Consider the following 17656-nt stretch of genomic DNA (forward strand, 5'->3'; position numbering starts at 1 on the left):
AAGTCACAGCCAAGGCGTTATTTCAAGCCATTTATAATTATTCCCAAATAACACAAACTCTTCCATTGTTAAAAAAAAATATATAAAAAATCTCCCTTTGTGCTTCTCGGAAGGCATACGATGGAGGGCGCAATGCAGTTTTTCAGCCTGGGGAATATTACAAATTAGGAGACTGTGCTTTAAAATACACATGTAGGGCGGGCGTCTCTGTTACAAAGAATTGTCACACTTTGTATTTATCTCCATAATGCGTTGGGACTAAATACGCAGATACATTAAAACTATTTGGAGAATGCGGGCATCGATCCCGCTACTTCTCGCATGCTAAGCGAGCGCTCTACCATTAGAGCTAATTCCCCTTGAGCTATGCCAGCGATTCTCATAGGCTACAACGCAACTTGATATGAGCAATTCAGATTGTCGGCAATGTAGTCTGCCAATTGCAAATTCAAAAAATAAATAAATTAACTAAATAGCAAATATTTTGACGAGAGGTATGTTTTCAATTTCTTCAAAAAGTAGTCTCAGCTCGTTGATTCAGTCGCTTTAAAATCCACCTCTGTGTCCCGATGCAGCAGCGCTGTATGCTGTGGCTCGAGCTTGTTTGACGAGGCAGACAATGCAAAAATGCCAATACTTGTTATTGCATCACATGGCAGAATTAAGGTATGCTTTAACGGCTTGGCTGTCTCAAGTTAGTTTGTATTGTTCAACAGACAGTCAGTATCTTAAAAACAAATAAGCGAAATACTCCGTGTCTGTCTGTACAAGTTTGAAATTTAAATGCGCCGCCCCTGCATGCTCTGCGACGCTCAGCCAATAGGCAGGGACGGGACGTTGAAAATAATTGTGGGAAATTTTGGATCAGGTATAGAAGCAAAGGTATATTTCAAGATCTTAAAACGACATTTCCCACAATTCCTTCAACAAGTAGTGACTTCAACAAGTAGTCTGTTTACAACAAAAATACAATCTGTGTTAGGAACGCTATTTTAGTCCGATTTAAAAAAGAAATTAAAATGGTATTGAGTGCTGACAAGAGTTTGGTATCAGCTGTTGATTTCATTGAAACAATCTTTATAGTAAAATGAACACATTTATTCCTCTGGTCGTGTATTGTCTCGCTGACTGCTATCCACCTGGAAGTCACCTAAAGGATAAGGCAATGGCCTCCTAAACTAGGGATTATGGTTTCGTCAGTTTTATTTAAAACAGTGTGTGTGTATTTGTTCTTGGTCTGTGATATATGTGGTCTGTGTTTATAGATCTTGGCACGTTGCACCAAGTAGTCGTGGCCAAGTGGTTAAGGTGATGGGCTTGAACTCTGTTGGCGTTGTGTCCCTTTTTATGTCTTCGTTGTTAATTCTTAAATGACTGTTCAGCTTAAAGGTATCAATTATTACTTGCTGTACATTAAATTCGTCCAAACTAGTATTTGCAAACACATTACAAAATTAAATAGTGTGGAATAGAAACAAAGAAGGCTTTGACCTCGACGTAATTTGAACACGCAACCTTCTGATCTGGAGTCAGACGCGCTACCGTTGCGCCACGAATTCCTGCCGTGGTGCATGCTTGTTATGCAATGCTAGAGTGCACAGCAAGCATGCCAAAGGCATGCTAAGTCCGATGCTGATACTTGGAAAACACTCAGTATCACCAGGGTCATGGGAAACAGACGACTCAATATTTGTTCGTAGTCAGCAGGGCTATGAAGTTGTCGGAAGTGTGTTTGATTCTCAGCTTAAAAGTAAAGAAAACATAAAACAAAGCGATTTGCTTTTATAATGTTTATTATTTGAAACGTGGGCATAAACACAGTTGTACTGGCTGGGAATCGTCTCGGGTCAATTACTTGGAAAGCAGCTATGCTGACCAATATATCACCAACGAGGGAAAGCTGGCAGTACTGAGTGATACAGATGACGGATTTTCTCAGCGCGTCTCCTCTGAATGCGCACTGGCACAAAGGGGCTTTGCTCATCTAATGACGTGACAGAATGCAATAATGTATTGGGTTAATTTACCAACAAAAGAAACATAAATAAAAGTGTATGTATTTTTTGTGAATAAACTATCTTGCTTCTACGATGGGACCAGATACCTTACATCCGCAATCTAATGATCGGCCAAACCCAGAACTACCTTGTCTTGACCAGGGAGTCATATTGTAAAAACAAACTGAAGTGGTTCCACTGGGGATCGAACCCAGGACCTTCTGCGTATAAAGCAGACGTGATAACCACTACACTATGGAACCTGGTCAGAAAGTGAGTTTTGTGTTTGAAACGCATTGGCAATTATTAACATTACTATGAACAAGTAATATTCTAGAAAGGAAACCGAATCAGACACCATCATGCCGGGAGTAGGGAAGTTGTTTTACCCACATATTTGTTAAGATTTTACTTTCAGGGATCATTTCTATAGTTTGTTTCTAGTGAAATGCGTTTCTAGTGTCTGGTCTCGCTAACCATAACGAGGAGTTACAGTGTTTTCTTCTGAGCGCGTAGCGGGACTTGAATGCTACTTCACTGTAGCTGTTCTTGATCATTGATGAACATTCCGCTGTCTTTTGGGATCGAGCCCCACGTTGGATGTCCTTTTTAAATACAAAATGTAGATGTTTCTTCGAGGCAACAGAGCAATATCTGATTCTGTTCACACTGTATACAGTATTGCAACAAAATTACTTTTTGGTCGTTGTCATATAGCAATTGCTATTGTAAAATGCGTGCATCGTTTATAGTTATAACGATATTGAAATAAATAGTCTTACTTTTGTGGGTTGGCTTCAAACCGTTTCTGTTTTAACACTTGTCATTACATCATTCATGGAGCAACAGTTGGTATGTGCGTAATAAACCCGATCGGGCCTTATATGACAACCCTAGGCTGTGCTGAAATAAATAATGCGGTTTTCTGCTGTAATGAACGCAGTTTGTCAGGATGGTCGAGTGGTCTAAGGCGCTAAACTTAAGGACTCTGTCTTTCCAAAGAATTCTGTGTTCTGGTCTCCAAGTGGAGGTGTCTGATCAAATCCTCCTCTGACAGCTCAATTTTATTTATTCTTAAAAGGAATAAATGTGTTCATTTTACTATAAAAGATTGTTTCAAGGAAATCAACAGCTGATACCAAACTCTTGTCAGAACGCAATACCATTTTAATTTCCATTTTAATTCAGACTAAAATAGCGTTCCTAACACAGATTGCATTTGGTTGTAAACAGACTACTCGTTGAAGTCAATGAAAAATATTTTGTCCAAACATGTATTTAACTTGTTTTAATATTAAAAATAATATATTAAATTGAATAACATCTCCGTCGGCCACTGGATCGTGGTCTCAGGCTGGGATGCGGACCTTTGAGAACAGTATAAACGATCTATTAGTGGAAGTAGCTTACATCAGAAATGCCCTCGTTTAACATGCTAGGATGATCGACATCGGTATTCTCCAATTGCTGTGTACATGTTATAACACGTTATGAGTACGAATACAAAGTTGGACACTTTCCTTGTAAGTGGGGGTAAGCACAATTTATTTTCAGATGTAATGTCTTTATTTAAGCTCAATCTAGTCCTGCGTAATGCAAATCACATTACTATATTTTTATATTAGTCAAGGCCTATGTAAAGTGTTCTTAAATTGTTTTAACATTAGCATTGATCAATTTGATGATCCGCTTTCTTTTCTCCCAATACGGTATGCAAATTATGCAACTTTTCTGCCCACTTTGATCATAGGCAGTTTTATCCCCCCGTTTCGGCTGAAAACCGCATCTGGGAGAAAACTTAAGTGTTTCGAAACGCATTTGTAAAGGCATCGGATTCTATTGTGTTGCCGAGCTGTTGACGTTTCTCATAATACACAGGTTTACTGGTGTGACAAAAAACGCAAGTCTTGTCAAGCCGAAATAGCTCAGTTGGGAGAGCGTTAGACTGAAGATCTAAAGGTCCCTGGTTCGATCCCGGGTTTCGGCAAGTAGCAAGACTATTTTTGTTTTGTATTATTTTGAACAGAAAAAAAGAGCTTTTTTTTTTTGTTCTGTGTAATTGGAAGAAATAACAACGTATCAGAGTGCCATTTTCTAATGTGATTAAGAAATGCAAAAACTTAAGGTATACTTCAACGTCTTGGCTGTCTCAAGTTAGTTGGTATTGTTAATGTAACACCTCGTTGTTGCCCAGTCATTGTATCATATTAATGAAGTAGAGCTTGCCACTTCTCAGCACCGAGCTGACAATGAGTGTTGTTTTCGGGCACCTGCTGGCTGCTAGTGATGACCACTCCAATCTTCAGTCAGGGGGTTGTTGAAGGAAGGGGACACATTTTGAGTGTGCATCTCATACTGGTTTAAATCAATAAGCAAATTTCAAATTGATCATTGATAATGTTGAAACTATTTAAGAACTCTTTCAATAGGACTTGACTAATATAACAAATATAGTAATGTGATTTGCACTACGCAGGACTTGATTGTGCTTAAATAAAGACATAACATCTGAAAATAACTTGTGCTTACCCCCACTTACAAGGAAAGGGTCAAACTTTGTATTCGTTCTCATAACGTGTTAGAAAATGTAAACAGCAGTTGGAGAATGCCGAAGTCGATCATCCTAGCATGTTTAACGAGAGCATTTCTCATGTAAGCTACTTCCAGTCATAGATCGTTTATACTGTTCTCAATGGTCCGTATCCCAGCCTGAGACCACGATCCAGTGGCCGACGGAGATGATTTTCAAAGTAATATGTTATTTGGAATATTAAAACAATCAAGTTAATTACATGTTTGTACACACAGTATTTTCCAGTGACTTCAACAAGTAGTCTGTTTACAACAAAAATACAATCTGTGTTAGGAACGCTATTTTAGTCCGATTTAAAAAAGAAATTAAAATGGTATTGAGTGCTGACAAGAGTTTGGTATCAGCTGTTGATTTCATTGAAACAATCTTTATAGTAAAATGAACACATTTATTCCTCTGGTCGTGTATTGTCTCGCTGACTGCTATCCACCTGGAAGTCACCTAAAGGATAAGGCACTGGCCTCCTAAACCAGGGATTATGGTTTCGTCAGTTTTATTTAAAACAGTGTGTGTGTATTTGTTCTTGGTCTGTGATATATGTGGTCTGTGTTTATAGATCTTGGCACGTTGCACCAAGTAGTCGTGGCCAAGTGGTTAAGGTGATGGGCTTGAACTCTGTTGGCGTTGTGTCCCTTTTTATGTCTTCGTTGTTAATTCTTAAATGCCTGTTCAACTTAAAGGTATCAATTATTACTTGCTGTACATTAAATTCTTCCAAACTAGTATTTGCAAACACATTACAAAATTAAATGGTGTGGAATAGAAACAAAGAAGGCTTTGACCTCGACGTGATTTGAACACGCAACCTTCTGATCTGGAGTCAGACGCGCTACCGTTGCGCCACGAATTCCTGCCGTAGTGCATGCTTGTTATGCAATGCTAGAGTGCACAGCAAGCATGCCAAAGGCATGCTAAGTCCGATGCTGATACTTGGAAAACACTCGGTATAACCAGGGTCATGGGAAACAGCCGACTCAATATTTGTTCGTAGTCAGCAGGGCTATGAAGTTGTCGGAAGTGTGTTTGATTCTCAGCTTAAAAGTAAAGAAAACATAAAACAAAGCGATTTGCTTTTATAATGTTTATTATTTGAAACGTGGGCATAAACACAGTTGTACTGGCTGGGAATCGTCTCGGGTCAATTACTTGGAAAGCAGCTATGCTGACCAATATATCACCAACGAGGGAAAGCTGGCAGTACTGAGTGATACAGATGACGGATTTTCTCAGCGCGTCTCCTCTGAATGCGCACTGGCACAAAGGGGCTTTGCTCATCTAATGACGTGACAGAATGCAATAATGTATTGGGTTAATTTACCAACAAAAGAAACATAAATAAAAGTGTATGTATTTTTTGTGAATAAACTATCTTGCTTCTACGATGGGACCAGAGACCTTACATCCGCAATCTAATGATCGGCCAAACCCAGAACTACCTTGTCTTGACCAGGGAGTCATATTGTAAAAACAAACTGAAGTGGTTCCACTGGGGATCGAACCCAGGACCTTCTGCGTGTAAAGCAGACGTGATAACCACTACACTATGGAACCTTGTCAGAAAGTGAGTTTTGTGTTTGAAACGCATTGGCAATTATTAACATTACAATGAACAAGTAATATTCTAGAAAGGAAACCGAATCAGACACCATCATGCCGGGAGTAGGGAAGTTGTTTTACCCACATATTTGTTAAGACTATACTTTCAGGGATCATTTCTATAGTTTGTTTCTAGTGAAATGCGTTTCTAGTGTCTGGTCTCGCTAACCATAACGAGGAGTTACAGTGTTTTCTTTTGAGCGCGAAGCGGGACTTGAATGCTATTTCACTTTAGCTGTTCTTGATCATTGATGAACATTCCGCTCTCTTTTGGGATCGAGCCCCAAGTTGGACGTCCTTTTTAAATACAAAATGTAGATGTTTCTTCGAGGCAACAGAGCAATATCTGATTCTGTTCACACTGTATACAGTATTGCAACAAAATTATTTTTTGGTCGTTGTCATATAGCAATTGCTATTGTAAAATGCGTGCATCGTTTATAGTTATAACGATATTGAAATAAATAGTCTTACTTTTGTGGGTTGGCTTCAAACCGTTTCTGTTTTAACACTTGTCATTACATCATTCATGGAGCAACAGTTGGTATGTGCGTAATAAACCCGATCGGGCCTTGATATGACAACCCTAGGCTGTGCTGAAATAAATAATGCGGTTTTCTGCTGTAATGAACGCAGTTTGTCAGGATGGTCGAGTGGTCTAAGGCGCTAGACTTAAGGACTCTGTCTTTCCAAAGAATTCTGTGTTCTGGTCTCCAAGTGAAGGTGTCGGTTCAAATCCTCCTCTGACAGTTCAATTTTATTTATTCTTAAAAGGAATAAATGTGTTCATTTTACTATAAAAGATTGTTTCAAGGAAATCAACAGCTGATACCAAACTCTTGTCAGAACGCAATACCATTTTAATTTCCATTTTAATTCAGACTAAAATAGCGTTCCTAACACAGATTGCATTTGGTTGTAAACAGACTACTCGTTGAAGTCAATGAAAAATATTTTGTCCAAACATGTATTTAACTTGTTTTAATATTAAAAATAATATATTAAATTGAATAACATCTCCGTCGGCCACTGGATCGAGGTCTCAGGCTGGGATGCGGACCTTTGAGAACAGTATAAACGATCTATTAGTGGAAGAAGCTTACATCAGAAATGCCCTCGTTTAACATGCTAGGATGATCGACATCGGCATTCTCCAATTGCTGTTTACATGTTATAACACGTTATGAGTACGAATACAAAGTTGGACACTTTCCTTGTAAGTGGGGGTAGGCACAGTTTATTTTCAGATGTAATGTCTTTATTTAAGCTCAATCTAGTCCTGCGTAATGCAAATCACATTACTATATTTTTATATTAGTCAAGGCCTATGTAAAGTGTTCTTAAATTGTTTTAACATTAGCATTGATCAATTTGATGATCCGCTTTCTTTTCTCCCAATACGGTATGCAAAGTATGCAACTTTTCTGCCCACTTTGATCATAGGCAGTTTTATCCCCCCGTTTCGGCTGAAAACCGCATCTGGGTGAAAACTTAAGTGTTTCGAAACGCATTTGTAAAGGCATCGGATTCTATTGTGTTGCCGAGCTGTTGATCGTTTCTCATAATACACAGGTTTACTGGGGTGACAAAAAACGCAAGTCTTGTCAAGCCAAAATAGCTCAGTTGGGAGAGCGTTAGACTGAAGATCTAAAGGTCCCTGGTTCGATCCCGGGTTTCGGCAAATAGCAAGACTATTTTTGTTTTGTATTATTTTGAACTGAAAAATAGAGCGGTTTTTTTTGTTCTGTTTAATTGGAAGAAATAACAACGTATCAGAGTGCCATTTTCTAATGTGATTAAGAAATGCAAAAACATCGTCCCTGGGTGGGCTTGAACCACCAACCTTTCGGTTAACAGCCGAACGCGCTAACCAATTGCGCCACAGAGACAAATCGGCTCAACCGAACCTGAGACCACATCTAAGAAGAAAGCAACACGGCAGAAAAGTCTGTAATCACAATTAAATGTATGCAATGCAAGCAAACTTCAAGCCTTTTATATTTATTCCCATGTATGTAGTCTGCCATTTGCAAATTCAATAAATAAATAAATTAACTAAATAGCACATTTTTCGACGAGAGGTATGTTTTCAGTTTCTTCAAAAAGTAGTCTCAGCTCGTTGATTCAGTCGCTTTAAAATCCACCTCTGTTCCGATGCATCAGCGCTGTGTGCTGTGGCTTGAGCTTGTTTGACCAAGCAGAAAATGCAAAAATGCTAAAACCTGTTATTGCATCACATGACAGACTTAAGGTATACTTCAACGTCTTGGCTGTCTCAAGTTAGTTGGTATTGTTAAAGTAACACCTCGTTGTTGCCCAGTCATTGTATCATATTAATGAAGTAGAGCTTGCCACTTCTCAGCACCGAGCTGACAATGAGTGTTGTTTTCGGGCACCTGCTGGCTGCTAGTGATGACCACTCCAATCTTCAGTCAGGGGGTTGTTGAAGGAAGGGGACACATTTTGAGTGTGCATCTCATACTGGTTTAAATCAATAAGCAAATTTCAAATTGATCATTGATAATGTTGAAACTATTTAAGAACTCTTTCAATAGGACTTGACTAATATAAAAAATATAGTAATGTGATTTGCACTACGCAGGACTTGATTGTGCTTAAATAAAGACATAACATCTGAAAATAACTTGTGCTTACCCCCACTTACAAGGAAAGGGTCAAACTTTGTATTCGTTCACATAACGTGTTAGAAAATGTAAACAGCAGTTGGAGAATGCCGAAGTCGATCATCCTAGCATGTTTAACGAGAGCATTTCTCATGTAAGCTACTTCCAGTCATAGATCGTTTATACTGTTCTCAATGGTCCGTATCCCAGCCTGAGACCACGATCCAGTGGCCGACGGAGATGTTTTTCAAAGTAATATGTTATTTGGAATATTAAAACAATCAAGTTAAATACATGTTTGGACACACAGTATTTTTCAGTGACTTCAACAAGTAGTCTGTTTACAACAAAAATACAATCTGTGTTAGGAACGCTATTTTAGTCCGATTTAAAAAAGAAATTAAAATGGTATTGAGTGCTGACAAGAGTTTGGTATCAGCTGTTGATTTCATTGAAACAATCTTTATAGTAAAATGAACACATTTATTCCTCTGGTCGTGTATTGTCTCGCTGACTGCTATCCACCTGGAAGTCACCTAAAGGATAAGGCAATGGCCTCCTAAACTAGGGATTATGGTTTCGTCAGTTTTATTTAAAACAGTGTGTGTGTATTTGTTCTTGGTCTGTGATATATGTGGTCTGTGTTTATAGATCTTGGCACGTTGCACCAAGTAGTCGTGGCCAAGTGGTTAAGGTGATGGGCTTGAACTCTGTTGGCGTTGTGTCCCTTTTTATGTCTTCGTTGTTAATTCTTAAATGACTGTTCAGCTTAAAGGTATCAATTATTACTTGCTGTACATTAAATTCGTCCAAACTAGTATTTGCAAACACATTACAAAATTAAATAGTGTGGAATAGAAACAAAGAAGGCTTTGACCTCGACGTAATTTGAACACGCAACCTTCTGATCTGGAGTCAGACGCGCTACCGTTGCGCCACGAATTCCTGCCGTGGTGCATGCTTGTTATGCAATGCTAGAGTGCACAGCAAGCATGCCAAAGGCATGCTAAGTCCGATGCTGATACTTGGAAAACACTCAGTATCACCAGGGTCATGGGAAACAGACGACTCAATATTTGTTCGTAGTCAGCAGGGCTATGAAGTTGTCGGAAGTGTGTTTGATTCTCAGCTTAAAAGTAAAGAAAACATAAAACAAAGCGATTTGCTTTTATAATGTTTATTATTTGAAACGTGGGCATAAACACAGTTGTACTGGCTGGGAATCGTCTCGGGTCAATTACTTGGAAAGCAGCTATGCTGACCAATATATCACCAACGAGGGAAAGCTGGCAGTACTGAGTGATACAGATGACGGATTTTCTCAGCGCGTCTCCTCTGAATGCGCACTGGCACAAAGGGGCTTTGCTCATCTAATGACGTGACAGAATGCAATAATGTATTGGGTTAATTTACCAACAAAAGAAACATAAATAAAAGTGTATGTATTTTTTGTGAATAAACTATCTTGCTTCTACGATGGGACCAGAGACCTTACATCCGCAATCTAATGATCGGCCAAACCCAGAACTACCTTGTCTTGACCAGGGAGTCATATTGTAAAAACAAACTGAAGTGGTTCCACTGGGGATCGAACCCAGGACCTTCTGCGTGTAAAGCAGACGTGATAACCACTACACTATGGAACCTTGTCAGAAAGTGAGTTTTGTGTTTGAAACGCATTGGCAATTATTAACATTACAATGAACAAGTAATATTCTAGAAAGGAAACCGAATCAGACACCATCATGCCGGGAGTAGGGAAGTTGTTTTACCCACATATTTGTTAAGACTATACTTTCAGGGATCATTTCTATAGTTTGTTTCTAGTGAAATGCGTTTCTAGTGTCTGGTCTCGCTAACCATAACGAGGAGTTACAGTGTTTTCTTTTGAGCGCGAAGCGGGACTTGAATGCTATTTCACTTTAGCTGTTCTTGATCATTGATGAACATTCCGCTCTCTTTTGGGATCGAGCCCCAAGTTGGACGTCCTTTTTAAATACAAAATGTAGATGTTTCTTCGAGGCAACAGAGCAATATCTGATTCTGTTCACACTGTATACAGTATTGCAACAAAATTATTTTTTGGTCGTTGTCATATAGCAATTGCTATTGTAAAATGCGTGCATCGTTTATAGTTATAACGATATTGAAATAAATAGTCTTACTTTTGTGGGTTGGCTTCAAACCGTTTCTGTTTTAACACTTGTCATTACATCATTCATGGAGCAACAGTTGGTATGTGCGTAATAAACCCGATCGGGCCTTGATATGACAACCCTAGGCTGTGCTGAAATAAATAATGCGGTTTTCTGCTGTAATGAACGCAGTTTGTCAGGATGGTCGAGTGGTCTAAGGCGCTAGACTTAAGGACTCTGTCTTTCCAAAGAATTCTGTGTTCTGGTCTCCAAGTGAAGGTGTCGGTTCAAATCCTCCTCTGACAGTTCAATTTTATTTATTCTTAAAAGGAATAAATGTGTTCATTTTACTATAAAAGATTGTTTCAAGGAAATCAACAGCTGATACCAAACTCTTGTCAGAACGCAATACCATTTTAATTTCCATTTTAATTCAGACTAAAATAGCGTTCCTAACACAGATTGCATTTGGTTGTAAACAGACTACTCGTTGAAGTCAATGAAAAATATTTTGTCCAAACATGTATTTAACTTGTTTTAATATTAAAAATAATATATTAAATTGAATAACATCTCCGTCGGCCACTGGATCGAGGTCTCAGGCTGGGATGCGGACCTTTGAGAACAGTATAAACGATCTATTAGTGGAAGAAGCTTACATCAGAAATGCCCTCGTTTAACATGCTAGGATGATCGACATCGGCATTCTCCAATTGCTGTTTACATGTTATAACACGTTATGAGTACGAATACAAAGTTGGACACTTTCCTTGTAAGTGGGGGTAGGCACAGTTTATTTTCAGATGTAATGTCTTTATTTAAGCTCAATCTAGTCCTGCGTAATGCAAATCACATTACTATATTTTTATATTAGTCAAGGCCTATGTAAAGTGTTCTTAAATTGTTTTAACATTAGCATTGATCAATTTGATGATCCGCTTTCTTTTCTCCCAATACGGTATGCAAAGTATGCAACTTTTCTGCCCACTTTGATCATAGGCAGTTTTATCCCCCCGTTTCGGCTGAAAACCGCATCTGGGTGAAAACTTAAGTGTTTCGAAACGCATTTGTAAAGGCATCGGATTCTATTGTGTTGCCGAGCTGTTGATCGTTTCTCATAATACACAGGTTTACTGGGGTGACAAAAAACGCAAGTCTTGTCAAGCCAAAATAGCTCAGTTGGGAGAGCGTTAGACTGAAGATCTAAAGGTCCCTGGTTCGATCCCGGGTTTCGGCAAATAGCAAGACTATTTTTGTTTTGTATTATTTTGAACTGAAAAATAGAGCGGTTTTTTTTGTTCTGTTTAATTGGAAGAAATAACAACGTATCAGAGTGCCATTTTCTAATGTGATTAAGAAATGCAAAAACATCGTCCCTGGGTGGGCTTGAACCACCAACCTTTCGGTTAACAGCCGAACGCGCTAACCAATTGCGCCACAGAGACAAATCGGCTCAACCGAACCTGAGACCACATCTAAGAAGAAAGCAACACGGCAGAAAAGTCTGTAATCACAATTAAATGTATGCAATGCAAGCAAACTTCAAGCCTTTTATATTTATTCCCATGTATGTAGTCTGCCATTTGCAAATTCAATAAATAAATAAATTAACTAAATAGCACATTTTTCGACGAGAGGTATGTTTTCAGTTTCTTCAAAAAGTAGTCTCAGCTCGTTGATTCAGTCGCTTTAAAATCCACCTCTGTTCCGATGCATCAGCGCTGTGTGCTGTGGCTTGAGCTTGTTTGACCAAGCAGAAAATGCAAAAATGCTAAAACCTGTTATTGCATCACATGACAGACTTAAGGTATACTTCAACGTCTTGGCTGTCTCAAGTTAGTTGGTATTGTTAAAGTAACACCTCGTTGTTGCCCAGTCATTGTATCATATTAATGAAGTAGAGCTTGCCACTTCTCAGCACCGAGCTGACAATGAGTGTTGTTTTCGGGCACCTGCTGGCTGCTAGTGATGACCACTCCAATCTTCAGTCAGGGGGTTGTTGAAGGAAGGGGACACATTTTGAGTGTGCATCTCATACTGGTTTAAATCAATAAGCAAATTTCAAATTGATCATTGATAATGTTGAAACTATTTAAGAACTCTTTCAATAGGACTTGACTAATATAAAAAATATAGTAATGTGATTTGCACTACGCAGGACTTGATTGTGCTTAAATAAAGACATAACATCTGAAAATAACTTGTGCTTACCCCCACTTACAAGGAAAGGGTCAAACTTTGTATTCGTTCACATAACGTGTTAGAAAATGTAAACAGCAGTTGGAGAATGCCGAAGTCGATCATCCTAGCATGTTTAACGAGAGCATTTCTCATGTAAGCTACTTCCAGTCATAGATCGTTTATACTGTTCTCAATGGTCCGTATCCCAGCCTGAGACCACGATCCAGTGGCCGACGGAGATGTTTTTCAAAGTAATATGTTATTTGGAATATTAAAACAATCAAGTTAAATACATGTTTGGACACACAGTATTTTTCAGTGACTTCAACAAGTAGTCTGTTTACAACAAAAATACAATCTGTGTTAGGAACGCTATTTTAGTCCGATTTAAAAAAGAAATTAAAATGGTATTGAGTGCTGACAAGAGTTTGGTATCAGCTGTTGATTTCATTGAAACAATCTTTATAGTAAAATGAACACATTTATTCCTCTGGTCGTGTATTGTCTCGCTGACTGCTATCCACCTGGAAGTCACCTAAAGGATAAGGCAATGGCCTCCTAAACTAGGGATTATGGTTTCGTCAGTTTTATTTAAAACAGTGTGTGTGTATTTGTTCTTGGTCTGTGATATATGTGGTCTGTGTTTATAGATCTTGGCACGTTGCACCAAGTAGTCGTGGCCAAGTGGTTAAGGTGATGGGCTTGAACTCTGTTGGCGTTGTGTCCCTTTTTATGTCTTCGTTGTTAATTCTTAAATGACTGTTCAGCTTAAAGGTATCAATTATTACTTGCTGTACATTAAATTCGTCCAAACTAGTATTTGCAAACACATTACAAAATTAAATAGTGTGGAATAGAAACAAAGAAGGCTTTGACCTCGACGTAATTTGAACACGCAACCTTCTGATCTGGAGTCAGACGCGCTACCGTTGCGCCACGAATTCCTGCCGTGGTGCATGCTTGTTATGCAATGCTAGAGTGCACAGCAAGCATGCCAAAGGCATGCTAAGTCCGATGCTGATACTTGGAAAACACTCAGTATCACCAGGGTCATGGGAAACAGACGACTCAATATTTGTTCGTAGTCAGCAGGGCTATGAAGTTGTCGGAAGTGTGTTTGATTCTCAGCTTAAAAGTAAAGAAAACATAAAACAAAGCGATTTGCTTTTATAATGTTTATTATTTGAAACGTGGGCATAAACACAGTTGTACTGGCTGGGAATCGTCTCGGGTCAATTACTTGGAAAGCAGCTATGCTGACCAATATATCACCAACGAGGGAAAGCTGGCAGTACTGAGTGATACAGATGACGGATTTTCTCAGCGCGTCTCCTCTGAATGCGCACTGGCACAAAGGGGCTTTGCTCATCTAATGACGTGACAGAATGCAATAATGTATTGGGTTAATTTACCAACAAAAGAAACATAAATAAAAGTGTATGTATTTTTTGTGAATAAACTATCTTGCTTCTACGATGGGACCAGATACCTTACATCCGCAATCTAATGATCGGCCAAACCCAGAACTACCTTGTCTTGACCAGGGAGTCATATTGTAAAAACAAACTGAAGTGGTTCCACTGGGGATCGAACCCAGGACCTTCTGCGTATAAAGCAGACGTGATAACCACTACACTATGGAACCTGGTCAGAAAGTGAGTTTTGTGTTTGAAACGCATTGGCAATTATTAACATTACTATGAACAAGTAATATTCTAGAAAGGAAACCGAATCAGACACCATCATGCCGGGAGTAGGGAAGTTGTTTTACCCACATATTTGTTAAGATTTTACTTTCAGGGATCATTTCTATAGTTTGTTTCTAGTGAAATGCGTTTCTAGTGTCTGGTCTCGCTAACCATAACGAGGAGTTACAGTGTTTTCTTCTGAGCGCGTAGCGGGACTTGAATGCTACTTCACTGTAGCTGTTCTTGATCATTGATGAACATTCCGCTGTCTTTTGGGATCGAGCCCCACGTTGGATGTCCTTTTTAAATACAAAATGTAGATGTTTCTTCGAGGCAACAGAGCAATATCTGATTCTGTTCACACTGTATACAGTATTGCAACAAAATTACTTTTTGGTCGTTGTCATATAGCAATTGCTATTGTAAAATGCGTGCATCGTTTATAGTTATAACGATATTGAAATAAATAGTCTTACTTTTGTGGGTTGGCTTCAAACCGTTTCTGTTTTAACACTTGTCATTACATCATTCATGGAGCAACAGTTGGTATGTGCGTAATAAACCCGATCGGGCCTTATATGACAACCCTAGGCTGTGCTGAAATAAATAATGCGGTTTTCTGCTGTAATGAACGCAGTTTGTCAGGATGGTCGAGTGGTCTAAGGCGCTAGACTTAAGGACTCTGTCTTTCCAAAGAATTCTGTGTTCTGGTCTCCAAGTGGAGGTGTCTGATCAAATCCTCCTCTGACAGCTCAATTTTATTTATTCTTAAAAGGAATAAATGTGTTCATTTTACTATAAAAGATTGTTTCAAGGAAATCAACAGCTGATACCAAACTCTTGTCAGAACGCAATACCATTTTAATTTCCATTTTAATTCAGACTAAAATAGCGTTCCTAACACAGATTGCATTTGGTTGTAAACAGACTACTCGTTGAAGTCAATGAAAAATATTTTGTCCAAACATGTATTTAACTTGTTTTAATATTAAAAATAATATATTAAATTGAATAACATCTCCGTCGGCCACTGGATCGTGGTCTCAGGCTGGGATGCGGACCTTTGAGAACAGTATAAACGATCTATTAGTGGAAGTAGCTTACATCAGAAATGCCCTCGTTTAACATGCTAGGATGATCGACATCGGTATTCTCCAATTGCTGTGTACATGTTATAACACGTTATGAGTACGAATACAAAGTTGGACACTTTCCTTGTAAGTGGGGGTAAGCACAATTTATTTTCAGATGTAATGTCTTTATTTAAGCTCAATCTAGTCCTGCGTAATGCAAATCACATTACTATATTTTTATATTAGTCAAGGCCTATGTAAAGTGTTCTTAAATTGTTTTAACATTAGCATTGATCAATTTGATGATCCGCTTTCTTTTCTCCCAATACGGTATGCAAATTATGCAACTTTTCTGCCCACTTTGATCATAGGCAGTTTTATCCCCCGTTTCGGCTGAAAACCGCATCTGGGAGAAAACTTAAGTGTTTCGAAACGCATTTGTAAAGGCATCGGATTCTATTGTGTTGCCGAGCTGTTGACGTTTCTCATAATACACAGGTTTACTGGTGTGACAAAAAACGCAAGTCTTGTCAAGCCGAAATAGCTCAGTTGGGAGAGCGTTAGACTGAAGATCTAAAGGTCCCTGGTTCGATCCCGGGTTTCGGCAAGTAGCAAGACTATTTTTGTTTTGTATTATTTTGAACAGAAAAAAAGAGCTTTTTTTTTGTTCTGTGTAATTGGAAGAAATAACAACGTATCAGAGTGCCATTTTCTAATGTGATTAAGAAATGCAAAAACTTAAGGTATACTTCAACGTCTTGGCTGTCTCAAGTTAGTTGGTATTGTTAATGTAACACCTCGTTGTTGCCCAGTCATTGTATCATATTAATGAAGTAGAGCTTGCCACTTCTCAGCACCGAGCTGACAATGAGTGTTGTTTTCGGGCACCTGCTGGCTGCTAGTGATGACCACTCCAATCTTCAGTCAGGGGGTTGTTGAAGGAAGGGGACACATTTTGAGTGTGCATCTCATACTGGTTTAAATCAATAAGCAAATTTCAAATTGATCATTGATAATGTTGATTGTTTGAAAGAACTCTTTCAATAGGACTTGACTAATATAACAAATATAGTAATGTGATTTGCACTACGCAGGACTTGATTGTGCTTAAATAAAGACATAACATCTGAAAATAACTTGTGCTTACCCCCACTTACAAGGAAAGGGTCAAACTTTGTATTCGTTCTCATAACGTGTTAGAAAATGTAAACAGCAGTTGGAGAATGCCGAAGTCGATCATCCTAGCATGTTTAACGAGAGCATTTCTCATGTAAGCTACTTCCAGTCATAGATCGTTTATACTGTTCTCAATGGTCCGTATCCCAGCCTGAGACCACGATCCAGTGGCCGACGGAGATGATTTTCAAAGTAATATGTTATTTGGAATATTAAAACAATCAAGTTAATTACATGTTTGTACACACAGTATTTTCCAGTGACTTCAACAAGTAGTCTGTTTACAACAAAAATACAATCTGTGTTAGGAACGCTATTTTAGTCCGATTTAAAAAAGAAATTAAAATGGTATTGAGTGCTGACAAGAGTTTGGTATCAGCTGTTGATTTCATTGAAACAATCTTTATAGTAAAATGAACACATTTATTCCTCTGGTCGTGTATTGTCTCGCTGACTGCTATCCACCTGGAAGTCACCTAAAGGATAAGGCACTGGCCTCCTAAACCAGGGATTATGGTTTCGTCAGTTTTATTTAAAACAGTGTGTGTGTATTTGTTCTTGGTCTGTGATATATGTGGTCTGTGTTTATAGAT

The 17656-nt window shown here is 38.6% G+C and overlaps 13 non-coding genes and 2 pseudogenes across 13 annotated transcripts; 8 read left to right on the forward strand and 7 right to left on the reverse strand.

Annotated features, from left to right (window-relative positions):
- Positions 1–2187: 2187 nt before the first annotated feature.
- Positions 2188–2260, reverse strand: trnai-uau (transfer RNA isoleucine (anticodon UAU)). The gene has a single exon. It is a non-coding gene; the product is annotated as a tRNA-Ile (tRNA).
- A 139-nt stretch (positions 2261–2399) lies between these two features.
- LOC131728124 (small nucleolar RNA U3) lies at positions 2400–2600 on the forward strand (annotated as a pseudogene).
- A 1311-nt stretch (positions 2601–3911) lies between these two features.
- trnaf-gaa (transfer RNA phenylalanine (anticodon GAA)) lies at positions 3912–3984 on the forward strand. The gene has a single exon. It is a non-coding gene; the product is annotated as a tRNA-Phe (tRNA).
- A 1384-nt stretch (positions 3985–5368) lies between these two features.
- On the reverse strand, positions 5369–5440 carry trnaw-cca (transfer RNA tryptophan (anticodon CCA)). The gene has a single exon. It is a non-coding gene; the product is annotated as a tRNA-Trp (tRNA).
- A 628-nt stretch (positions 5441–6068) lies between these two features.
- Positions 6069–6141, reverse strand: trnav-uac (transfer RNA valine (anticodon UAC)). Its single transcript has one exon. It is a non-coding gene; the product is annotated as a tRNA-Val (tRNA).
- Positions 6142–6280: 139 nt separating this feature from the next.
- LOC131728122 (small nucleolar RNA U3) lies at positions 6281–6493 on the forward strand. Its single transcript, XR_009322525.1, has one exon. It is a non-coding gene; the product is annotated as a small nucleolar RNA U3 (small nucleolar RNA).
- A 1301-nt stretch (positions 6494–7794) lies between these two features.
- trnaf-gaa (transfer RNA phenylalanine (anticodon GAA)) lies at positions 7795–7867 on the forward strand. The gene has a single exon. It is a non-coding gene; the product is annotated as a tRNA-Phe (tRNA).
- A 134-nt stretch (positions 7868–8001) lies between these two features.
- Positions 8002–8075, reverse strand: trnan-guu (transfer RNA asparagine (anticodon GUU)). The gene has a single exon. It is a non-coding gene; the product is annotated as a tRNA-Asn (tRNA).
- A 2308-nt stretch (positions 8076–10383) lies between these two features.
- On the reverse strand, positions 10384–10456 carry trnav-uac (transfer RNA valine (anticodon UAC)). Its single transcript has one exon. It is a non-coding gene; the product is annotated as a tRNA-Val (tRNA).
- A 139-nt stretch (positions 10457–10595) lies between these two features.
- On the forward strand, positions 10596–10808 carry LOC131728123 (small nucleolar RNA U3). Its single transcript, XR_009322526.1, has one exon. It is a non-coding gene; the product is annotated as a small nucleolar RNA U3 (small nucleolar RNA).
- Positions 10809–12109: 1301 nt separating this feature from the next.
- Positions 12110–12182, forward strand: trnaf-gaa (transfer RNA phenylalanine (anticodon GAA)). Its single transcript has one exon. It is a non-coding gene; the product is annotated as a tRNA-Phe (tRNA).
- A 134-nt stretch (positions 12183–12316) lies between these two features.
- Positions 12317–12390, reverse strand: trnan-guu (transfer RNA asparagine (anticodon GUU)). The gene has a single exon. It is a non-coding gene; the product is annotated as a tRNA-Asn (tRNA).
- A 2308-nt stretch (positions 12391–14698) lies between these two features.
- On the reverse strand, positions 14699–14771 carry trnai-uau (transfer RNA isoleucine (anticodon UAU)). The gene has a single exon. It is a non-coding gene; the product is annotated as a tRNA-Ile (tRNA).
- A 139-nt stretch (positions 14772–14910) lies between these two features.
- On the forward strand, positions 14911–15111 carry LOC131728125 (small nucleolar RNA U3; annotated as a pseudogene).
- Positions 15112–16421: 1310 nt separating this feature from the next.
- trnaf-gaa (transfer RNA phenylalanine (anticodon GAA)) lies at positions 16422–16494 on the forward strand. The gene has a single exon. It is a non-coding gene; the product is annotated as a tRNA-Phe (tRNA).
- The last annotated feature ends 1162 nt before the right edge of the window (positions 16495–17656 follow it).

The sequence above is a fragment of the Acipenser ruthenus genome, unplaced genomic scaffold (assembly GCF_902713425.1).
Source record: "Acipenser ruthenus unplaced genomic scaffold, fAciRut3.2 maternal haplotype, whole genome shotgun sequence".
NCBI classification, from domain to species: Eukaryota; Metazoa; Chordata; class Actinopteri; order Acipenseriformes; family Acipenseridae; genus Acipenser; species Acipenser ruthenus.